We start from the raw sequence: 25,958 nt of genomic DNA, 5'->3' as shown, positions 1-25,958 counted from the left end.
GAAAGAACAACTACCATCAAGAATCAAATAATGACAAATACTAGCAAGGCTGAGGGGAAAAAGGAAGCCTTCTACATTGTTGGTGGGAATATAAACTAGTACAACAACTATGGAAATCAGTGTAGAAATTCCTCAAAAACTGAAACTAGAAATTCCATTTAACCTAGCTATTTCTCTCATATGTATTTTCCAGAAAGTGTTAACAGCATCATAGTACAGTGATCCCTGCATACCCATGTTCACAGCAGCACAACTCATAATTGCTAAATCTTAGAAGTGGCCTATATGTCCATCAACAGATGAATGGATAAAGAAAATGTGATATTTATACATAAAGAAGTACTACTCTGCCATAAAGGATAAACTTCAGTCACTTGTAGGAAAATGAATGCACCTTGAGATCACATTGCTAAGTGAGATAATACACAAACTTAAATATCACATGGTTTCTCTTATATGAGAAACCAAAAATATAAATAAAGAGCAAAATAAAAGATAGATATTAGTAAATAGATCTTTCACAAAAGGGAAGAGAATCAAGAGATAGAAGGAGGTGTGAAAGGAGGCAAGGGGAAGGGGATGAAAAGGGGCACTAAGATGTGTTATAAACGTGTACCAACTCCACACAATTGTCATCATTATTTACTGCAAACATGTACCAATAAAAATTTTAAAAACAATTTTTGAAGATACATCATTTCCACTAAATTATGTTTGTTATTTTTATTGCATTAGTTGACTGAAATATTTGCTTCATCATTCCCATAATAGACAGTGTTGCATCTGTCAAACTCAGTATGTATGAACCCCAAGAGGATTTGGGCAAGCATTCCTGTGTCCCCTGAGGAAGGTTAGATAGCTCTTTCCTCTCCTGTCTTCCTCCCGGTCCTGTTATCCAGACGTGCAAGAACGTGGTGTCATGCCTGGGAAACCTGCACCAACCAACACCTGTAGAGTGGAAAATGCAAGTTCAAGACCTATGTGTGACTGAAATATTTTTTCTTTGATTTTTTCACCATAATGTCCCTTTTGTCTCCAATTATTTTTTGTCACCTCTAGCATAAAGAGCTGATAGCCTAAATGTTCTGGGTTTGAGCATGGAAAGCTTTCAGCATGAGGGATACAATGAAACCAAGGTCTTCTAAAAGATCTATGAGCCTAGTGCGGGTTTTCCATTTTCCTGATGATATAGGAGTATCTCATATTTTACTCACCTTCCCTAACTAAGCATAACATGTTAGATACACAGTCCAGCCTATCAAATTCCAAAGGACCTAGCAGCAGTTGTACAGAGGTTAATGGGCATCTCAACTCACAGCTTTCAAAAACACATATAGGAGAACACTTTGTCTGATTTTATAATGGAAAGCAGAGGAAGGCCTAATTGTGGAGGGTAAAATGCTGTGCCTTAAATAACTAACAAACAACAAGCTGTGGCAGTCTGTGGCAGTCAGAAACTAGATTAATTTTGGAACACAACATGGTAGAAAAAAGTCTGTTAATTTTAAGGCCCCAAAGACTGCTGACACCTTCTGTGTATAGTACTGCCTTACCCCTGTTGGGCAGAAATAAATAAATGTTTCCAGATGAAGTTTGTAGCTGAGGACTAGGAGCCAGCACTGGGAGCACATAGTCTATAGTTCAATAGCTATGTCTTTTAGTGTGCTTTCAAACTAAAATTGCTGCATTCAGATAGCTTACCAAGATAATAAGAGTCATTTCAGCCTTTGAAATCTGGAATTACAATCATTAAGTGAAATAAATAGTTTGAATGATAAAACTACCTTTCTTCAATGACTGACATCTCTGTGAAACAAAATCCAAACTACACTGGAAAGTTGGTCGCTAAAGGGCAGTAAGGTTTTGATTAAATATGCACAAGTAAAATATAGAATATAAATAAAACATAGAACACAAACATTTAACAAGATTGAAAATGAATATATGCAACAAATCCATTGAACATAGATTTAGGTCAGTTCATAAATCAGGCATGACTTATTTTCATGATTAACTGCAAAACATCAACTACAAAATTTCAACAGTCAGTACATAAAGTATTTATTTTTCAGTTATTCAGTTGCTGAGGGTTAGCTAATCTAGACTGAGCTAAAAGCTCTGGGGTTGGTTTTAGGTCTGATTCTACGTTTCTTTTATTTCAATACCTCAGACATGCACAAGAATACACCAAACCTCTGTATATGACACATCTGCTAATGGTCCAGTGATCAGACCAGTCACATGATCAAGTGCCAAGGAGCAGAAAGATATACTTCTCCCACCCAAAGACAAGGGCAAGGCAATGACTACATCAGGGTAATGAAGAACTGCAACTAATAATTCAATCTACAGCATGGTGGCTGTCTTAAGCAGAATGTGTCAGTATGTTCATACTAGGACTTTACATGAAACTAGCATATCAAAATAAAAAGGAGGGCTGGGAATTTAGCTCAGTGGTTCCACCTCCTGCCTCGAAAGCACAAGGTCCAGAGTACAATCCACGGTGCCAAAATAAATAAATAAATAAATAGGAAGAGTTCATGATTCTCATAGATGGAAAGAACTCCCTCACTTCACAGATGAGGAAATGGAAGCCCCCAAAGAGGAAAAATCTTTTCCACAATTATGTGACTGGTTGAACTCCTACCAAGATAAGCCCAATTCACCTTCTAATACACAACAGTTAAACACACCAGAGGAAGGGGAGCTACCCTGCACCAAAGCAAAAGGCAGTCACTCCCAGTAACAACATAGAATCTTCTTTATAAACTTTAAGTGTTTCACTAAACACAAAAGACCTTGGCCCTCCTGGAAATTTCTATCATGAACACAAATATAACATAAGCAAATAACTCACAACTTCCATGACTAACTAGTGTGCCTAATGTAACAAAAATAATGTCATCTATATGTACTCTGTACCCTTCTCTGAATGAAACCAGAATAACTATGTCATTGCCAAATTTATTCTAGTTTGGTCTTTCCCTTGATGACTTGTCCTTTGAAGTCTCTAAAGTTCAGGCTTCATCCCACAGGCCTACACCAGGAGCCTCCTCATCTCCTTCAAGGTCTTCCCTTATGACACACCAAGTTACCTCACTTTTTTATCACATCTTAGCCTTCTATCTTCACAAAAGTATATTCATAGAGTCAAACAGTCTTCTCGTTTTTTGTTTGTTTGTTTGTTTTTGTTTCTTTGTACCAGGGACTGAACTCAGGACTTTGCTCTTGCAAAGCAGGCAGTGGCACCACTGAGCTAAATCCCTGGTCCTCTTGTTGTTTTTAAGTTATGAAGGTATAAATGATTTGGCTTAACAGTTTAGCACCAGGTCCTCAAAAGCTCCAAGCATGAATACAATGTCCCAAATGACTAAAGTCCAAAGGTAATCGATGCAGATTGTACAGAGGGGTATTTAATGTTGCGATCAAATATACTAAAACAAAGTCCTTTGTATACATTGCCATGTCATTCTGGGCCAATAGGCACAAATAACAAGCTGTTCACAGGAATGAATGCAAAGGTCCATCGCATTCAAAGAATGAAATTCTGTGTTTCCACTGCACATAAGGAAGAAAGTTGGGGTGCAGTAAAAAAATTTGTTCCAAATGCCCTTGGATCACAAAATATTTAGAGGTTTGTCCACCAGAAGAAAGAAAAGTCATACTTGGTAGAGCTCCAGAAAACAGAATTAGGACATGTAGGTGAAATCAGGGAGAGAAATTATTTTCACTCAAAATATGGAAAAAACTGGGTGGCAATCAGAGCTATTTAAAAATGGACTAGTCTGCCTCATGTGGCATCACATTCCAGGTCACCACTAATGTCTGAGGAGAAGCAAAGTGACAATCTGTCAGGGAGAGCATTCAGAGAATGCTCTTTTTTAGGGGGTGAGGTGGTGAGAGGAGACAACACTGTGAGATGCCTTTGACTGAGATCCCATAATCCCCCCACACCCGACTCATTCCAGCTTCAATGAGGCCTCCTGGGAGGTGGTATTATAAGATGGTTAAAAAGAAGTCCAGGAACAGAATTTAAGTTCAAATCCCATTCCTATCATGACCACTTATTAGCTAAGTAACCATGACCAAATAACTTAACCTACTTAAGCTCTCTTTTGTCATGCCTTAAGTGGAGTTTTCCACTACAGTTTGTTTGTTTCTTTGGTTGGTTGGGGGTTTTTTTTGGTACCAGGAATCGAACTCGGGTCCTTGCGCTTACAAGGCAGGCAGCGGAACCACTTAGCTAAATCCCCACCCCTCCACTACAATTTGTGATGAAGAATAAGGTAGAGAGCACATGTGATGTGCTCTGAACAGTTCTGGGCAGAAACTAAGTGCTCAAGAAATATTAGTTGTTATGACTTGAAGTAGGAGAAAATTAGAGCAGCTGGAGCCCTATTGGAAAAGGCAATCTGGTGATTTAATCACTAGCTGTGGTCACAGCAGAGCAGAGTGGTGGGGATGATGGAGCTAGCAAAGGCAAAGGACCCACTCTGGCAACTGTCAGTTTGCAGGGCTACATGGTCAATGCCAGAAACACTCATGGGAATTTGGATACCTTTGCTTTTTACACAGCATTTATTGACTCACAGCACACACCTAGATATACTGCAAAACACACACACACACACACACACAGTGGACTCTACTAATTGAATTGAACAAACCCCCTGGAAATATGCCCAGTTGCTCACCCTATTACTTCATTTGTAAACATGGGGAAATCTGTGTTCCTTGGGACATATCAGGACAAGAAATTTCCAAAAGTTATGTGCTATGGTTTGAATATATGGATTCCTCTTTAATTCATGTGTTATAATTTAAACCCCAGTGTTACAGTGCTAAGAAATGAGATCTTCAGCAATAGAGAACAGCCCACATGAAGGGACTGGCAACCATATAAAAGGATTAAAGGAAATCACTAGCCCCTCTTTTGTTTTTCCGTCTCTTCCGCCACAGGAGGATTCAGCATTCATCTCTGTCTTTTTGGCTCCTTCCACCACATACAGACACAGAAAGAAGGCTTTCATCAGAAGCCACATATGCTGGCACCTTGATCTTGGAGTTCCCAGCATCTAGAGTCATAAAAAATATTTATGTTCTGTATAAATTACAGTGGTGCCTCAGTTCGTGAACTTAATCCATTCCACTTTCCTATTCATATGGGAAAGATGGTCACAGTCATGCTTGTCACTCGATGCAGAGTTCACAAACAAAAACAAAATTTTGCCAAACCAACCAAATTGTTTGCAAACAAAAACATTTGTGAACTGAGATACCACTGTACCCAGTCCCAGGTATTTTTTGAGATACCACTGTACCCAGTCTCAGGTATTTTGTTATAAATAGCATAAATAGACTAAGACAGGTTGTTTTCAAATATCAAGGAAAGGGGGAAATTTTGTTCAAAAGACTCTTGTTGAGTTCTTTCTTGATGTGCAGGCACACTTGATTCACCTCTCTATGTCACCTTCACCTCACATTTATTATTTCTTCCAATTGAGAAATCTAGAGCATGTTCTTCCTCCAACTTTTCCTGCCCCAACGTCCCAGTATCAATGGCTCATTTCTTACACCTACTGCCCACGCCCTAGCATGACCTTTTCCATCACATCCACTCAGTTATGCAGTCTACTGCTAGGCAGAGTAGGTGTGTTCAAAGGTCTTCAGGTCTGAGCTGCTTTAGGAAAGGACCTTGTCATTTCTACTTTCACTTTGCAAGGTACCAAGTGTATTCCCAGCCCTGTACAAACAAGAACTGGATAAAGGTGGATTTTTCTATGTGTTCAAGTTGCTAAATGAAAAAGGGCATCTTCTGTTTCTGATTTTATTGCCTTAATCTACTAACATTCATTTCATTTTCCTATTTGGTGGAGAAAGGAAATATCTCATTCTAATTTCAGTCTACTCTAGTGATCTTTTGAAATGAAAGTCATTGCTCAAGAGTTTAAATTGAAATACCAGGTCATTGTGCAAAAAAACTTCAAAAGTCTATTTCTCCCTCCAGTAGTAATTTATTTTAACCACACAGTAACTTCTTTGCTAACATGTAGGACAACTTTGATAAATATTTGTGGAGTGGGAAAAAAAATGAGACTCAATAATCTTCATGACAAGAATCCAGGTCTCCTGACTCAAAATCCTAGGCAAATTTTTGATTCCTCTATATCAGAAATTCCTAGATTTTGATGATTTTTATACCACCTTCAAGATTTCGCCACATTCTCATATCATTTATAGTATTTACTTTATAATTTTCTTTAATTCATTTTGATCTATATTATAATAGGTAACCATAATTTCTAATATTTGCCTCTGAGCACCTGAGATCAGCATAAAAATGCTTTCACAGGGCCCCTGCCTACCTCAGAATTTCTACCATCTCCTCCTACATCACCAATCCTACCGTCTCCAAAATACGCACCATCTTCAGATTTGAAAGTAGCTAACATAAGGAACAACTCTCATTTATTCTTCTGTCATTTTTCAGGCCTTCTAGGAGGCATCGTCCCCATGCTGGGCCTTGGGGAGACCAAACAAGACTTGACCTCAGGCTCCGCTCTTGAACTGAGATAGGGAGAAGTACATTTACAGTCTCAGCTGCTAGGACTGCTTAGGTGTCATTTCCTCTGCTGGAAGAGTTGGGGGTGGGCACTGGAATCCCCTCAGCCTCTTAAACACAGTCCACAACCACCCTCCCTCCAACCCACCTTCTTCTCACCATTCTCACTGCACCCCTGTGGATTATGGCCTTTATCTGCTCAAGTTTGAATCCATGTGAAAGCATCTTAACTGGTAACCTAGCCTTCTGCTTCTCTCTGACCCTCCCCACACACCCCAACATCCTGAAGCTGCCTTATCAGTCTCCTGATTTTTAATGAGTATTATCTCCAGTTCCTAGCTCACCTGCCACCCCACTGTTCAGAAGAAAACCTTTAAGACCCTGGTAAATCAAGAAAAGAGAAACTCTTCCAGCTTGTACTTTGAATGTAGGATCACTTTACATGCCATCTTGATTGATTCAGTTCAACTTTAACAATGACTCCAAGAAGTCAAACTTGGTGTACTCAAAATAGATAGCTTAACCCCTCATATACATCCAATATGGACATTCATCTGACTTGCTCTAAAATGACCATACTTCTTTTTAAAATACTGAAGTAGTTCTCTACCAGTTGGTAAAGAGCTGCTACTCCTAGTTGCCCAAGCGACCTCCCACTGCCCTTTGTGCACCTGGTCCCCTATCTCCTCATGTTCTAGTAACTGAAGAATAGCAGGGGGCTCCCAATACTTGGCCCAAACGATGGCTAGCATCTATTCCAATAGGTCTGACTCTACAGCTAAGAAGTTCTTAATTAATTTGAATATCATTATTATGGACCAAATTGTACCTGCCCCATGAAATTTCTTTGTTGAAGTCCTAATCTCCAGTACCTTAGAATGTGACTGTACAATCCATGGTACCTGTCCCTGCATTCCATATTCACATATTCAACCAACCACAGACCAAAAATATGTTAAAATATCGTGTCTGAACTGAACTTGTACATTTTTACTTGTCATTCTTTTCTAAACAATACAGTATAACAACTAAGTAGCATTGTTTTGGTTATTTTAAATAATCCAGAGATGATCTAAAGACACAAGAATAAGGAAGGGATTTGGGCATCTGTGGATTTTGATATTGGTGGCAGGGTCCTGGAACTGGTCCCCAATCAATACTAAGGGATGACTATATGGGAGATAGGACTTTAAAAAGGTAATTAAGTAAAATGAGCTTATATGGGTGTAGCCAATATGATTAGTGTCATTATGAGAAGAGATTAGGACAAATACATGCAAAGACAAAACCATGAGAACACACTGGGGGAAGACAGCCATCTATAAGTCAATAAGAAAGTCCTAAGAAGAAATCAACCCTGACAACTTGACTTAGATTTGTAGCTTCCAGGGCCATAGGAAAACAAATGTCTGTTTAAGCCATCCACTTCATAGTATTTTGTTATAACAATCCTAGAAAACCAATATCACATCCTGTGTGACAATGATCACATAAGAACTGAGTCCTAGAAGCCGGGTCAGCAGTTGAGAGGGACCTACTGATTTTTAAGAATGATGGTCATGCATATTCAAATGTTAGTTGATGATTGCTTACTACAGAATTTTTAGAAATAACAAACCTTTGAAGCCAAACTAACTATAATTTTGAGCTAATAATCCAGGAACTCTTTGAAATTCCCATTCATACATCTCTCATAATAGGAAGAACAATTATGGAGCCCCTCAATTTTAATTGTAGGGTACAAGTTCTTCTTCTGCCCTTCTCTGTTCATATTCCTGTGATAACAGTTTAAGAACCATCATCATGTTGCCACCTCACCACATTCTTAAAAATATTTTCCTCTTTAGGCAATTTCAGATGAGGTTGTAGAAAGGACTTACCTCACTTGAGGCAATATATATGTTAATTAGTTGGATTTGGCCATTCTACAATGTATCCATATATGAAAGCATCATGTTGCACATCATAAACATGTACAATTTTTGTCAATTTAAAAAATATTTGTTTCAATTATAATTTTATTGGACTTTTCAAATAAGTCAATTATTCTCAAAAATGAAAAAGAATGTATATAAGCAAGAGACTCAGCTTTAAGGTCTTAGATCCAAGAGCTGACTTTGCCACCGTTCATCTGTTTGAGCGTGAAGGCATTACCTAACCTCTTATTCTCAATTCAGGTCTCAGTTTTATTATTTGTGAAAATATCCTTCACTCATTCAATGCAATATGTAAGTAAATTGTAGTACAATCATATGACTTCATTTTACTTTAATTACCTTTTAAACACCCATCTCCAAATATAGACATACCTTAGTATCTAAGAGCTATGGATACAGTTATGAATAATATTTAACCTTTCAAGGAAATGGATATCAAACAATTACTCAAATGTGGATTTAGTTGAAATTGAGACAAATAACATGAAAGAAAAAGTAATGAGCAAGAATCAAATGTAGATGACATGGTAGCTGGTCTAGTTGGGTGGGAAACTGAGGAAAACAAAATTCTTCCTGGAGAAAGTGAATGTCAGGGTAAGATTTCAAGGGTGAAAATTTGACCACAGAAGAGAGAGGTAAAGGAGGAATAGGTTCATAGACATCAACATACAAAGGAATGTACTGGTATGTTGTGAAATATTTCAAAAGCAAAGTGAAGAGAAATAAAAAGTTTCAGATATAGAAATATAGGCAAGGACCAAAAGAAGCCTTCAGTAAGCAAATTATATTGTTCTAAGGGAATGAAAGCCACTGATCAAATGTTAAACAAGCACACAAGAAGAAATTCTAATTTATGAACACCATGTGTCTCAATGAGCATGCACACAAAGTGTTTTGCTATTAATTACATAACAAATTTCAAGTTCTTTATTAACATTCTATCATTAGCTGAATAGTGATTTATTCTTCAAAGGCCATAAACACATTTTTTTTCTAATGCAAGGAGAAAAGAAAAGAAATGGGTACAGTACTATTCAAGGCAGTCAAATTCCTCTTTTTATAGATAAAAGAAATTAAGAGATCACAGAGATTAAGAGACTTGCCATAGGGGACAAAACTAGTAAGTAGAGCTCTGGGTCTAGAATACAGAAGAAAGTTAAAAGTCTCTGGAAAAAAGAGCAGAGAAAAGGGATGGGAGGACATATTCCTGAGAAGTCCAAAGAAGGCTGAGCACCTATCCTATGCACATGCTCCATTATTTTATTTAATCCACAAAAAATCCAGAAAAGGAGGCAGAAGTATCCACACTTTCCAAAAGAGAAAACTAAGATTAAAGACATTCAATTTTGCATCCATGGAAGGATTTTAACCTGTGTCTTTTGGTTTCTGTTTTAATGAACTTCCCATTAACCTGCACTGCTTCTTTCAGGGTGATGCAGAGGGCTTGTGGCCAACAAACTCCAAAAATGGCTTTTTTTAACCCTGTGTGAAAAAAGGGGAGAAAGTACATAAGAAAGAAATTTGGGAATAACTTATTTTAAAATTTGGAAATAAACTCTCTTTTCTTAAGAGTCTCCTGGAAAAAGGCAAGAGAGATTGTAGGGAGAAAGAAAGGCCTTTGTTCACTTCCTTTATGATTTCTAACCCCAGCCTATTCGATTAGGGATCTTCTTCTTCAAACCAGACCAAAGAAGATGGAACAATGGATCAACTGATGGCTGGATAAATGGTGAAGATAGATTATAGAAGATGGATGGATAGATGGACAGACAGACAGATAGGTGGGAGATGGATAATTTTAGAATCCTGCTAAGAATCCCACTGCCTCCCTTTAAAGTTGTTTTGGTATTCCTACAATTAAGGACATAATTTAGTTGGCATGTGTATATAAAATGGTTTAATCCACTGTCTCAGGAGTTACCCTGCCTCAGTTCAAACTGGCATCTCCACCACTTTGAACACTGTGCCTCACTTTCTTTATCTGTAAAATAAAATAATTCACATGGTGCTTAGAAAAATTAAATAAAATATGTCCTTAGTGTGAAGTAAGTATGGCTATTATAGCTTTACTAAACACTGGAGTTTTGTTTTGTTTTTTGAGACAGTCTCGCTTTATAGCTCAGGATGGCCTTGAACTCACTATGTAGTCCAAGCTGGCTTCAAACTCATGGCAATCCTCCTGCCTCAGCCTCCTGAGTGCTGGGATTACAGGTGAGTACCACCATACCCAGCTAAATACTGGATTTTATGTAGTTATCTTCTTTCTGTTTTTAGAAGCCAGGAAAAAGATAGAACATTTTTTAAAATTAACTATGTCAAGATCACAGCAGCCAATTTTTGTTCTGAAATTTGCATGTAGAAATTAGCTGCAAATAAAATCTTGATTTCCTCCTTATAAGTTACTCCATAATACCTAAATAATAGCACCGAGGAGATTCTCTTGATATTTCTCTTTGAAATAAATCCCCCATGTTGAAAACAGCAGGAAAAAAGTGATTGTAGGATTTGATGTTTTACAAAAGACATGCACTAGAAATATTTTCTACACACTTTTATCTCTAGTTTTAATGACAGCAGCTTCAAATTCAATACATTTGCATTTGCTAAAAGTACTAAGCCCTGCTGGCATCTGGATTTGTTGTTTATTGCTCCTGCAACAAATTCTTGCACTCTTTAGTGGCTTAAAAAAACACATATTTAGTCTCTTTTTAAGGTTTGTTTGTTATAGTATGGGGACTGAATGCAGGGTCTTCACACTAAGCTACATCCCCAGCCCTGTTTTTTATTTTTATTTTTTATTTTGAAACAGACTCTTACTAAACTGCTAAATTGCCTGGGATCAGCTTGAACTTGCAATCCTCCTGGCTCAGCCTCCCAGAGTGCTGGAATTACACACATATGCCATCAAGCCCAGCTACAGATTTATTATCTTAAAATTGTCTAGAGCACTGTTATGATAGTGGTCTCACTATCAGCAAAACAAATCAAAGCATCAGCAAAATGTGCTCCTTTTTGATAGGTCTGGGTGATGGTCTTTTTTCTTGCCTTTTCCAGTTTCTGGAGGCTGCCTACTTTCCTTAGTTTGTGATTTACTTCTTCTCAAAGCCAGTAACTTTAGGCCACATCCCTCTCACAGGATGTCTTTGTCAATTCAAGCTGCCATAAGAAATGTACACAGACTGGATGACTTAAACAACAGATAGCTCCTTCTCACAGTTCTGTAGGCAGGATGTTCAAGATCAACGTGTAGGCATGGTCAGGCTCTGCGAAGGGCACACTTTCTGACTTGGAGATGGTTACCTTCTCATTGTGTCCTCACATAGCAGAGAGTCAGAGAGAAATCTCAGTGATGTCTCTTTTTTGAAGGGCACTAATCCTGTCACAAGGGCTCCACTCTCATGATACTATCTGAACCTCACTATCTCTCTCCCAAAGCATCACCTCTAAATACCACCATATTGCAGGGGAGGGCTTCTACATAAGAATTTGCAGGGCTGAAGAGGACCATTCAGTTTACAACACATCTTATCATTCTGACTTCCTCTTCTTCTGCTTCCATCTTCCACATTTAGAGACTTGTAGTTACTATGCATAGGATTGGATGATCTGGGAGAATCTTTCTAGCTTAGGGTCAGTTGATTAGTAGTCTTAGTTTCCCTTGCCATGCAAGGTAAAATATCCACAAGTTTCAAGATTGTGACACGGATTCCTTGGGTATCATGATTCTTCTATCATATTATTACATCCTTCATAAATTCACTGAATCTACACAAGGCTGTTAAACTGAGAGAGATCCTGAGGAGTCAAACTCAATATCTCATAGTATTTTTTTTTTTTTGGTACTAGGGATCGAACTCGGGTCCTTGCGCTTGAAAAATTGCTGTGACTTTAAAGTCAAGCTACATTAAATTTAAAAATAAAATTGACAGAATTCATTAAAGAGAAAGGTGTTATATGTGTCATGCATACCTTTAACATGTAAATCTGTAGACTTTGAGTGAAACAGTTTAACCTTCACAATGTACATGGGCTTCATCCAGTCAGCTGAGGCCTTCAAAGTCTGAGGTTCCCTGAAAAGAAAGGACTTCTGTCTCAGGCTGCCTTTGGGTGCAAGATTACTTCATCTTCTGTTCAAATTTCCAGTCTGTTGGCCCACCCTGCACTTTTCATACTTGGCAGCCCCAACCATCTCAGCAGCAAACCCTTGAAAAATAAAGTAATTAAACATAACAGCTACACATATCTTATTGGTTCTACTGCTCTAAAGAACCCTACAGAGAGTTAACGGCTAGTTAAAGTTGAAGAGAACCTGGCATTACGAAGATGTCAAGGATACACGATACATGCCTGCTCAAACATTCCTCCCTTTCTCTTTTATAATCAGCATTACAGCAACTTTGCTTTGGAATAACAATAATTGAACTGTTCGCATCCTAGTGCGATTCTTGGTTTCACTCAGGAATCTGGTGAAAAAAAGAATTTCTGCTTTGAAAGAAAACAAAACTCATAAAAATTTAAATCTCAAACCTAAAATAGAAATAAGAATTTAATAATTTCGTATATTTAGAGTATAGATAAATTTTTTCAATTTCTCACAGAAGATCCAAAGACTCAGTTTCTAAAATTCTATCTCAAACTATGTAGGGAAATTGTAATATTCCCAGCCTAGAGGTAGCAGCCTAAAGGGAAGCCTAGGGGTCCAGAAGGGTCAAAGGTGAATTATTAGGCCTGGTGTGAGGATGTTCTAAGCAATCTTGGCATTTGATGTTATACTGTATTGATGCAGTTTCAAATAACACGGTTGCACTGCATAAGATTGTTTTTTTTCAATTAGGGGTAGTGAAAGACAAAAGAAAATATGCTACCACTATAATTTTTCAAGGTATTGACAAAATAAAAATATAATTTTGACCTCCCTTTTCTAGCATTACCTGCCAATGTAGTAGGCTGCTCTAGCCCTCAATACAGCTAGCTGATAAGTGAACATTCTCTGTCTCCATGAAATAGAGTTAGCATCTTTTTTTGTAAAGGACCAGATAGTAAGTAGTTTAGGCTTTTTGAGACTCTACTCAATTTCACCACTGCAGTACAAAAGCAACTATAAATGATGTATAAAATAGTGAACATGGCAATGCTCTGATGTAATTTAAATTGTTTGTGATTTTTATCTGTCACAAAACATTACCCTTCTGATTGTTTCCAACCATTTAAAATGTTTTAAAAATCATTCTTAACACAGGCTATATCGATGGGCAAAGATCTGGATTTGGTTCAAGAGCATAGTTTTCCAACCCTTCCATAAACAACAGTTCTTGGAAATGATAAAACTTACAAGTTATGTTTAGAGGAAGACGTTCACTTCATTTCTAAGTACAGGGGGAACAAAAGACATACAAATTGTCAGGAGACACATGAAAAAAATAGTCAATATCACTAATTATCAGAGAAATGCAAATCAAAAACCATGTAAGATATCAATTCACCCCATTTAGGATGACTATTGTTAAAAAGATTTTAAAAAATAACAAATGCCGGAGAGCATGGAGAGAAAGAAGAACTCTTAGACACTGCTGGTGGGAATGTAAATTAGTACAGTCATTATGGAAAACAGTATGGAATGTTCCACAAAAATTAAAAATAGAACTACTATATGATCCAGCAATCCCACCGCACTACATCCAAAGGAAATGAAATCAGTCTGTTGGAGAGGCAACACCACTCCTATTTTCACTGCAGCACTATTCACAATAGGCAAGAAATGGAAATGATTGCAGTGTCCATCAACTGATGAGTGGATAGAGAAAATGTGATATGCATACACAATGAAATACTAGTCAGTTACACAAAGAATGAAATCCTGTAATTTGCAACACCATGGATAAACTGAAAGACATATGTCAAGTCAGGTATGGAAAGACAAATACCACATGATCTCTATCATATGTGGAATCTAAAAGAGTTGAGGTCACAGAAGTTGAAAGTAGAATAATAGTTACCAGCATGCTGTACTTTTTATCTTGAATGATGTCCAATCCATGTGTTGACAACTTGATCCCCAGACTTTAGTGCTATAGCAAGGAGATGAAACCTTTAGGAAGTGAGGCCTGGTGGAGGGAAGTTAGGTCTTCCGGAGTGTGGCCTTGAAGAATATATTCCTGTTTCTTTCCCTTTTGGGGGGGGGGAGGGATTACTGGGGATCAAACTCAGGATCTTGTGCTTGCCAGGCAGGCACTGTGCCCGCAGCTACATCCCCAGCCCACATAGTCCTATGTCTCTCTTTTTGTTCTCCAGCCACCACGAGGAAAGCATCCTTGTCTGTCACATGTTCCCATCATAATGTACCTTGTAGTCACAGGCCCAAAGCAACTCAGCCAAGAGACCAGGGACTGAAACTTCTGAAATCATGACCCAAAATAAAACCTTTTTAAGTTGATTATCTCAGTTATTTTTTCACAGTGATGAAAGCTGACAAACACACAGAGGCTAGTAAGGATAAGGAAGGAGGAAGATAGCCAGAGTTTGCCAATGAGTATGAAGTTACAGATAGGAAAAATAAGCTCTGGTGGTCTATTACATATTAGGGTGACTATAACTAACAGTAATGTGTTGTACATTTCAAGATAGTTGGAAAAAAGGATATGACTGTTATCATCACCAAAAACTGATAAATGTCTGAGGTGATGGGCATGTTAATTATTCTAATTTCATCACTCTATAATATATTAAAACATCACACTGTGCCAATTATTATGCATCAATTATAAATTTAAAATTTTACAGAAAGAAAAATTAATTCTATGGTAATCCTAGATTGCATAATTGTATAAATGCTTGGTCCACTGGTTCAGATATTTGCCAATATTCAAGTTGCAGATTGAAAATGGCTTCATTCATTCACTCATTTCTTCAACAAATATTTACTTAGTTCCCACTATTTCCCAAGCACTGTATAAGGTTATGAGATAAAAAAGAAAACATTCTAGAAATTCATTCCCCCCAAAAAATCTTTGAAAATTCCTTCATAACATTCTAATAATCTGCTTGGGAATTTGAATATTTTGGGGGGGTTAGGTAGTGGGGATCGAACTCAGGACCTTGAGCTTGCGAGGGAGGCGCCGGAGCCACTGAGCTAAATCCCCAGCCCGGAATTTGAATTTTTTTAATTAATTTTTTTAACTTAAAGAAATGTTTGACTTTTATTTTCATTCACCTGAAGCAAAAATTATGGTCAATGTTTAACAAGAAGAGATGGTGTCAGCCTCAAGTGCTGAGGTATTATTAACTGAAATAAAGCGAAGAAGAGCATTTAACATGAAAGACAATAAACTTTTATATTAAAAAGAAATAAGCAGCCAATGCATGTTTTATCATATGCATCAAGAGTGATTTAATTAGAATAACTATAATAGTTTCAGCTGAGGAAAGGATACTTTATTTTATCTCCTCATCCCTAATAACATGAAATTAATTTTTAGTCACAATGATTAAGTGTAAGTTTCTACCCTTCAGGAAAATAATGATCATAATGCACTAATCTATTGCCAACCAGAAACTGGGACATTGCAGAGAAAAGCTGATTATCAAAATACATCTATTCTACCTCTTAATTGCCTGACTAGGAAAATGAGCCTGCTTCTCTTTCAGAGTGTGTTCGAGCAAATGTGTAAGTTTTGGTACAACTTGACATTCATAACAGTTCTATTCAGAATTGTGGAAATTAGAAAATAGTATGCATGTTCATCGTGAAAGGAATAAAGAAATATATATTGGTAAGGTATCATGAAGCCATAATATAATGTAATATGGCCATTACAAAAGATTAGTCTAAATTAACAGTTGCTACTAAAGAAATCTAGCATACTAAAGAATTTTTCAAGCACACGTCTGTAATCCCAGCATGCTGAGAGGCTGAGGTAGGAGAATGGAAAGTTCAAGCCCAGCCTGGGCAACTGGGCAATTAACAAGACATTGTCTCAAAAGTTTTTTAAAAAGCGGGTTATAAGTCAATATTTACAGTTTCATCTAATTAGGTAAATTCACATCTTTTAGGATTCTAACCAAATTTTTAAAAATGATTATTTCTAGGTAAACAGGATTCAGGCTGATTTTAATAATCTTCATTTTCTCTGTGGTTGAATTTTTTGCAATAAGCATGGATTGTTCATATATTTAGTCCTAATAAATAAATAAACACAGGTTTTTAATTTTGTCATCTATTAAATTAAAAACCAACAAGATTTTGATGATTAAAACTATCAATAAATAGTCATTTCAGGAACAAAAGTAGTAACAAATACATGAGGCTTGTCAGGATGGCAAGCTTTAACTCACACAGCATGAATTTAACATTGCTATTGAAATTTACCATGAACCTTTCATTTGAGTAAGTATAAAGATGTTGTAAGCTTTGCAATGCTACATATACTGATGCCTTTCTACAACCTCATCAGCCTAGCTCTGGGAAGTCAGCAGAAAAAGTCCACAATGCTCCTTCTACAAATTAAAGAGCTAAGACAAAGAAGTGAATGACCTGCCCAAAGCCCCACAGCTAAGGCCTGTCAACACATTCTCTCCTTAATTTGTGTCAATCGAAGTTATCTTGACCCCGTTGTCAGACTCCTATGGTCCCCTGGAACACTTAGACTAAGACATGCCAACCTGGTGTTGGGATTTATTAGCATCCTGGCCTGCATTCATTCACCAACATTGGAGTATGTGGAGCTGAAAGGACAGGGGGAGGGCCTAGGCACACAGCTATGACACTGTACCTAGCAAAAAATGAAGAGAATGGGGCTGGGGATTTAGCTCAGTGGTTCTGCTGCCTGCCTTGCAAGCACAAGGTCCCGAGTTCGATCCATGGTACCAAAAAAAAAAAAAAAATGAAGAGGTGCATTGACCTCAGGGTTCAGGAAAAATAGATTTGGAAGAAATAAGCCTCTGTGTATGTTATCCAGCCTGCCAGGCCTAGACAATATTGAAAATGCTTATACTCCGCCTCCATAGATGTGCATTCTGCAATCATCTGTCAATAAAGAATTAACATTTGAGGGCCGAGGATTTAGCTCAGTGGTTCCGCTGCCTGCCTCGCAAGCGCAAGGTCCTGAGTTCAATGCTGGTACCAAAAAAAAGAAAAAAAAGAATTAACATTTGAAATTAAAGGAGCAGATGTAATCCATAATATATGAATAGAAGGGAACTTAATTTTAAACCTTGACTGAAGGAAAATCTTCAGCCAAAGGCAATAAAAATACTAATAACTCCAACTTAATTGCAAGCCTACTGTGCACTTTACATAAAGTATTACCCAGATGTCCACTACAGCTAATACTGCACAGCTCCTGAGAGAAATTGGGCTAATAACAGAAGTCCTCAGACACCACATCACCAGGAGGAAACAGAGGAAAATGCTAAGGGGAAAGTTATTGTTGTCAAGTGGGGTTCTGAAGTTTAGGAGGACAAAGACTGTGAAAAGCCCTGCCTGGGTGTTAAGGGCATTTTCAGTGTGCTTTTAGAGTTTTGTTCTCCCTTCTGTCGTGTTAACATGAAATCTGACCCCATGTGGCTAACAGAATTTAATTACTAGGACTAAACTGAGCCTTCAGTAAATGTACTATTTTCTGGAAGTAAGTGATTCATCACTGTGAGGTAAGCGAAACTTTCCAGGAAGAAGAGCTGCTATTTAGTTTATCAGAGTTGTGTAATCATTGATTGACACCATGAGTATGTTGTACTTCTCCTTTTGACAAGGTCAATCTATAAAGTCTATAAATGTGCCTTGAAATCATCCCATTTCTTCCCTCTGCCCCTTCCCTACCTTCTTCCTTGCTGCAATTGCAGGTAGTTTGCAGAAGGGCTCAGTTAAAAGAATCAACCACCACAAACAGTGTGACTGGAATGTTTCTCTATAGTCAAGACCACCTCTGAACTGCTCCATGTCATGTAGAAGCTCAGGTTCGTCCATAACTAGTACACCTGCTGCTATGACTTACCTTCAAATATTTTAGTCACTCCTATTTTCCTGCTTTTATCTGACTAATATCTGGGTTTCTGATGACACTTGTTCCACCAGACCATTCTTAACAATTGTGAAAATCTTCCATATCCATGTAGAATTTAGTGATTACACATTTTCCCTAAGTATATTCCACTGATTTCATATCCCAAATCACTGCTATGCAGTAGAAATAGAATGGGAGCCATATATCTCATTTTAAATTTTCTACTTGTCACATTAAAAATTTTTTTAAAGAAACAGGTAAAATAAATGTATAATACTATTTTCATTTAATCCACTTATCTGCTTATTGTTCCAGCATTTAATGAATATTTTTAAATTGTTGAAAGCCAGGCATGGTTCCATTGGCCTGTAATCCCAACACTCAGGAAAGCTGAGATAGGAGGATCACCATGAGTTCAAGGCCAGCCTGAACTACATAGGGAGGCCCTGTCTCAAAAAAACTAAAAAAACAAAACACAAACAAAAGAACCAGGCGTGATGGCACACACCTGTAGTCCAAACACTTGGGAGGCTGAGGCAGGAGGATTGCCACAAGTTTGAGGCCACCCTGGACTACATAGTGAGTTCAAGTCCAGCTTGGGCTACACAGTGAGACCCTGTCTCAAAAAACCAAAAAACAAATAAAAAGATAAGTAAAATTGTTGAGATAGTTTATATCTTTGTTCAAAGTTTTAAAAATCTACAGTGTGTTTCATACGTAAAGGTCTAAATTTAGTTGGACTAGTCACATGTAGAGAGGTCAGCAGCACATAGCTAGAGACCATCATGTTGGACAGCATACGGTTGGATCCTGAATGAAGGTATTAAATGAGATCAGACTTTTAGCTAAGCCTTTTTTAAAGGTCATCTTCATCCTCATCTCTCTCCTCTCCTCATCACTATGACAAAATAGAAATAAAGTGCTTTCTCAAGCCAATCTTCCTAAGTAAGCGGGCACAACGTATTAGATCTATTTCTGTGACCTTTTCCCCATCTTTAAGTTTGCCTTTGTCCAACCTCTTTATTTCATAAATGGGAAAACTGGTGCCTAGAGCGGTTGCTACTGACCCAAAGTCACATAGTGGTTAGGAACTGTGCCAATTAATCTTTGTTTGTTTGTTTGTTTGTTTCTGGTACCGGGGATCAAACTCGGGACTGCGCTTGTCAGGAGGGCAGCAGCACCACTGAACCAAATCCCCAGCCCCTGTGCCAATTAATCTTAATTCTCAATTTGACTAGATTCAGAGACTCCTGCAGAGATGAATGGAATATAATCCACTGATGTTCAGATCTGAATATGATATTAGGAGGCAGGGCCCAATTGGATGTGGGTCACTATGGATGTACCTCCAAAGGGCATATCTCCTGCCTGCTCTTTTCTGTATTTTGCTTCCTGGCCACCATGAAGGGGTCATCTTTGCTCCACCACACCCTTCTGTCATGACTGTCCCAGTCCAGCATGTCCATGGACTAAACCTCTGAAACCATGATCCATATTAAATCCCTTCTTTAAATTGTGGATGTGGGCCCTTTTGACCCAGCAATGAGAAAGGTGACCAATATAGGATCAATGACTTAAATGTGGTTTTAAAAGCTCAGCTTAGAGTCTGACTACTTTAAGGGCAAAATCTTCCCTTTCTCCTATTTCTCCCTCAAGTTTCAATGACTCCTCTAAGACTCTCCAAGAAGAAAGTGTACCTCATGCTCACCTTCTTTCTCAAGCATAACTGAAATTAATTGGTCCTTCAAGCACAGCAGGTAGATATAGGAATCACCCACTAGTAACTCAAAGCTAACAATTTCTCTTCATTTCCTTAAATAAAGCTAGAAGAATGTTTCTCTAAGAGAGGAGAATGTTTATCAACTAAGTTCCTATATATTCTGCTGCATACAATAATTTATTATGTTAATCTTTCTGGGTGCCGCCGGCAATTTCTTACTATTATTTGTGGCTTTGGATTTTTCTGCAATGTATATATATAATATACATATAAATAAATATATATAAAATATATACATATATATATATTTTAGTATGGGGGATTGAACTCAGGACCTTGTCCTTACAAGGTAGGCGCAGAGCCACTGAGCTAAATCCCAAACCCAGAATACATATATTTTTTGTGTAAACAAATAGTACATGTTATGTGATTAGTTAGGTAGTCTGATTATCCATGCTGATTTATCTTCTCCCAGATCTCCAAATAGAGGCCTAAAAAAAACATTTTAAGTAATTGTCAAAATATTTTTCAAAGATAGAAATATAGAGACAATACATTCTGAGCCCCAAATATATAAAAATCACTAGTGAATATAAAATGGCTTACCAGTAATTCATATTGAGCACCTAGAGTATTCCACTTAGATTTCTGTCAGCAAGAACATAGCAATACTCGACCACTTCAGTAATACTGGGGTAACTGTTTGTTGACACCTCTTCTCACAATTGGAAAAAAAGGAAAGAAAGAAGAAAAGAAAAAAGATAGCCTGTAGTCAGATCTTAATATTACATGACCAAAGAAATGGTGAAGCAGCACATTTTTTTTCATTAATTTTGTTGATATATTTTAGGTATACAATATGCTGACATTCACCATTGGGAGTTTGTACCTTTACATGATGTATCTTGGTTCTTATTTTTTTCCCCATTCCCCTGCCCTCCCTTCAACCCCTCCACCCCTCCCTGTTTACAAAGACTTTGTTTTCATTTTTCCCTTTTGTCATATTTATTCCTTTCCCTTTTGTCCTTTCCCCTACCCCTCCTACTTCCCCTTCCCCTTTGCCCCTTTTCTTCCTATTTCACATTATCTATTATACCTTTTGATCCTTATTTACACTTTCAGTTTCTCACACCAAAGAAATCATTCAGTATTTACACATGTGTGTTCTATTTATTTCACTTAATAGTATAGCTTCAATGTGCATCCATTTAGCTATAAATGTCTCTAGTTTCTCATTCTTTATGGCTGAGTAGTGCTCTATTTTATTAAAAATAATTTCTTTATCCAGTCTCCAGTTGATGGGCAATTGAGTTGTTTCCAAGTTTTAGCCATACAAACTGTGCTGTTATGAACACAGGTGCACATATATTGCTGTGGTATGATGCTTTTAATTCTTTTGGGAAGATAAGATACTCAGCAGGGGAATAGCTGGGTCAAGTGGGACCTCTAATCCTTTGAGGTGTCTCCATACTGATTTCCAGTGGTAGCACCAGTCTACACTCCCACCAGCGGTGGAGCAGTGTTCCTCTTTCCCCACAGCCCGGCCAGCATTTATTATTGGTTGATTCCTTGATAGCAGCCATTCTTTCTTGAGTAAGGTGGAATCTCAGAGTTGTTTTCATTTGCATCTCTCGAATGACCAGTAATGTTGAACATTTTCTTCATATGTTTATTTTCTGCTTCTACTTCTTTGTCTGAGAAATGTCTGTTCATTTCAGATGCCCATTTTTGGATTGGGTCTTTAAATTTGGGATATCTGATGTTTTTTAAGTTCTTTATATATTCCAGATAGTAGACCTTTCTCTAAGAAACAGCTGGTAAAAATTTTTTCCCAGATTGTGGGTTGTCTCTTCACACTGTTGGTGGTTTCTCTTGCAGTACAGAAGCTTTTTACATAAGATGAGATCCCAGTTGTTGATTTTTTGTGCTACTTCACGCGCAACTGAGGTTTTGTTCATGAAATCTTTTCCTGTGCCAATGTCTTCAAGAGTTCTACCTGGGCCAGGGATTTAGCTCAGTGGTGCCACTGCCTGCCTCACAAGCACAAGGTCCCAAGTTCGATCCCTGGTACCAAAAAAAAAAAAAAGAGTTCTACTGAACCTCTCTTCTAACCACCTGGAAGGAGCACATTTTATGTGTTAATAAAAAAATATATATATAATATATATATGTTAGGAAATTTAATGACTTTTTAATGATCATTATCAATGGATTAAAAAGTAAGATTCCCACGCAACTCATCCATCTGTCCTGAATGATTTATATTTTCGTTTCAATGTACAATGGGTAATATATTTATGTGGAGGCAGAAAAATGAGAAAACCTTGTACTTCCCTAAAAATTTCATGTTCACATTTCATGTCATGAGAAATTGAAATCTGAATTTCCATAGGCAGATAGTGTTTATAATTTGTAATTTTTGGTACAAATGTACTTTAAAACGGTTACATTGATGTTTTCAGTTAAATTAAACTTCATAACATAGGTTCATTAATAGAGCTTCTAATATAAAGGAATAAAGAAGGAAATCCTCTCATAATTCAAAAGATCACATTTACATTTTTTTGTGTGTGTTCAGATGCACATGTTGTTTGTCCTTGAATGGGGATATAGTTGTTGTCTGGAAGATACAAAAACTCCAGTGCAAACAATGGGATAAATACTTGATTAACAAAACAGGAGCACTTGAGGCAGGGCTTTATTGGGGGAAGGAGCTGCCAGGCTGTTGAACTATGGAGAGAGAGAGAGCGACAAACTAACTGGGTGAAGTTTATAAAGGGTTGTGTGGCGGTAGGGAGAGCATCGTGGTGGTTGAGGATTGGTTGTATTGCTGGGGCAGGTGACGGAGTTTAAACTTATCGGCTGATGAGTAGCAGGGTGGGGTGTCAAGTTCAGTTCTGCCTTCCTGGAGAGGAAACAACCCATTTAAGAGAAGCGGATGCCATTTTGAGTAACAGACCTCCCTGCATCCATTTTGTCCAACACTTGGGTTTCTCAATAAATAGATATTTATGAATATAGACTTTACTCTTTCTGAATCTGGGGGATGAAATATGAAACATTTACAAATAATTTAAGAGCAAAGTGTTCATGAAAAGAGATTACGGGGATTCCACAGACCAAATTCCTTCTTCACTTTAAAGTGTAGAGTTCTTGTCACATAAGAGTATTCTCAAGATTATTAGAGAGTGAGACCCCTAAAAGTCAATGTTTTGTGCAAACCTATCCATGTTGATTCATTTATGCCTGCCCTAGGAAGCCTAACTTTTTTTGTTTAAACAAAAGAAATGGATTTACTCACAATTCTAGAGTCTGGAAAGTCCAATATCAAAGTGCCAGCATGGTTGGTGTTGTGAGGGACTCTCCTTGGATTGCAAATAGCCAACTTCTCAGTGTCCTTGTTGTAGGTAGGTAAGTTAGATGTCTTGTAGGTAGTTAGAAAGGGACCTTCTTCCGGTTCTCGATGCTTCTCTGAGTCCGGGCTTCCGCCGCCGCCCCCCCTCGGCCCATGACCCGCCCCCGGGCCCCGCCCGCCCGGCGCGACCTCCGGTCGGCGTAGTCGAAGGTGCTGTTCCGAGCGGGAGACGGCGGTGCGCGGGCCGAGCCGGCCAGGGACTGGGCCGCCGAGCTGCGCTCCCTCGCGCCGCAGCGTTGGCGGACGGATCGGCGCGGTGAAGAGAGCTGTGTCTGAGCCGCTGTGTCTGAGCCGCTGGGAACCGAGGACCATCCAGACGCGGCGGGACCGAGCACATGCGGACGCCGCCGAGGGCCGGGACAGCACGGACCATGGCGCTGAAGCGGATTAATAAGGAACTTGGTGATTTGGCCCGTGACCCTCCAGCACAATGTTCTGCAGGCCCAGTTGGGGATGACATGTTCCATTGGCAAGCCACAATTATGGGACCTAATGACAGCCCATATCAAGGTGGTGTATTCTTTTTGACAATTCATTGTCCTACAGACTACCCCTTCAAACCACCTGAGGTTGCATTTACAACGAGAATTTATCATCCAAATATTAACAGTAATGGCAGCATTTGTCTCGATATCCTAAGATCACAGTGGTCTCCTGCTTTAACTATTTCTAAAGTTCTTTTATCCATTTGTTCACTTGTGTGTGATCCAAACGCAGATTGACCCCCTAGTGCCTGAGATTGCACGGATCTATAAAACAGAGACAAGTACAACAGAATATCTCGAGAATGGACTCAGAAGTATGCCATGTGATGCTACCTTAAAATCAGAATAACCTGCATTATAGCTGGAATAAACTTTAAATTACTGTTCCTTTTTTGATTTTCTTATCCGGCTGCTCCCCTATCAGACCTCATCTTTTGTAATTTTATTTTTGGTTTACCTCCCTCCATTCATTCACATGCTCATCTGAGAAGACTTAAGCTCTTCCAGCTTTGGACAATAACTGCTTTTAGAAACTGTAAAGTAGTTACAAGAGAACAGTTGCCCAAGATTCAGAATTTTTTTTAAAAAATGGAGCATGTGTATTATGTGGCCAATGTCTTCACTCTAACTTGGTTATGAGACTAAACCATTCCTCACAGCTCTGAAGAAGCCAGCTGAGCGGGGGAGATGGATGCTCGGTTGTCACGGCAAGGAAGCAGCATTATTCTAGCAGCATCCATTCTTGTTAAGCCTTCCACTGTTAGAGATTTGAGGTTACGTGATATACTTTATGCTCATAACTGATGTGGTTGGAGAATTGGTATTGAATTTATAGCATCGGCAGAACAGAAAATGTGATGTATTTTATGCATGTCAATAAAGGAATGACCTGTTCTTTTTCTACAGAGAATGGAAATTGGAACTCAAACACCCTTTGTATTCCAAAATAGGGTCTCAAAACATTTTGTAATTTTCATTTAAATTGTTAGGAGTCTTGGAGCTATTAGTTAATCTATCTTCCAAAACACTGTTAAATATAGCACTGAGTAAATGATGCAAGTTGTCAATGGATGAATGATCAACTAATAGCTCTGCTAGTAATTGATTTATTTTTCTTCAATAAAGTTGCATAAACCAAAAAAAAAAAAAAAGAAAGAAAGGGACCCTCTTAAGGTGCCAGCCCTCAGGGCCCCAGTCCTCAAGGTGCCAGCCCTCCAGGAGCCAACAGGGAGAACAATTGAGGCACATTCACTGGTTAGCATTATAAAAAGAAGAGGCACTACTTCCCCTAGAGATAGATAGCAGTGATTGATATTCTAAATGGGAAATTCCTTGTATGTGACTTGTTTCCCCATTGGATCCCCATTTAATCAATATTACCTGGGTGACTGTACTTGTAATCTTATTGGTTGGTCATGGTTTTGTCCCACCTCATGCCCACCTTGTAAATTTCCACTGGGTCTTATGGTTCTGTCCCACTTTGTACCTGCCCCACCACATGGTTTTGCTGTATAAAACATCTTTGAAAAATGGGTCTGGCCTTCCGTCTCTCTTAGACAGAAGCTTTCTTTCTCTCAATAAATTTTTCCTACGCTTAACCTCTGTTGTTCCTAGAATTCATTCTTCAATTTTAGAGAACACAAACTCACATTTCAGATATTTAGCAGGTTTGGAAGTTACATCTCTTTCCCCTATATCATCCTCACAGGGCCTTGCCTTGTGCCTGTCTCTTTTCATTATATATATATATATATATATATTTAATTTTTATTAGTTCATGTTTGGAGGACAGAATGGGATTATATTTATTATGAGGAGTTGGTATGGGTAGATAACACATC

General features: G+C 38.1%; 1 protein-coding gene and 1 pseudogene across 3 annotated transcripts in view; one reads left to right on the top strand and one right to left on the bottom strand.

The window, feature by feature from the left end:
• Positions 1–23,721, bottom strand: part of Tmc1 (transmembrane channel like 1) — a 455,769-nt gene extending 432,048 nt beyond the window's left edge. For 2 of the 3 annotated variants that reach the window (XM_087184105.1, XM_087184104.1), the window contains exons 1-3: positions 23,519–23,721; positions 20,824–20,932; positions 12,469–12,569 (exon numbers count right to left, since the gene is read on the bottom strand). The gene's annotated coding sequence lies outside the window, so the exon portion shown is untranslated. Of the gene's footprint in view, positions 1–12,468; positions 12,570–14,495; positions 14,568–20,636; positions 20,709–20,823; positions 20,933–21,313; positions 22,282–23,518 lie in introns of all 3 variants that reach the window. The other variant, XM_087184103.1, reaches the window with a different exon arrangement.
• A 65-nt stretch (positions 23,722–23,786) lies between these two features.
• On the top strand, positions 23,787–25,027 carry LOC101709915 (ubiquitin-conjugating enzyme E2 D3 pseudogene; annotated as a pseudogene).
• The last annotated feature ends 931 nt before the right edge of the window (positions 25,028–25,958 follow it).

The sequence above is a fragment of the Heterocephalus glaber genome, unplaced genomic scaffold (assembly GCF_053883595.1).
Source record: "Heterocephalus glaber isolate CG9 unplaced genomic scaffold, H.glaber_assembly_v1.0 deba00001481, whole genome shotgun sequence".
Classification (NCBI taxonomy): domain Eukaryota; kingdom Metazoa; phylum Chordata; class Mammalia; order Rodentia; family Bathyergidae; genus Heterocephalus; species Heterocephalus glaber.
This window is presented reverse-complemented; position numbering and strand designations above follow the sequence as displayed.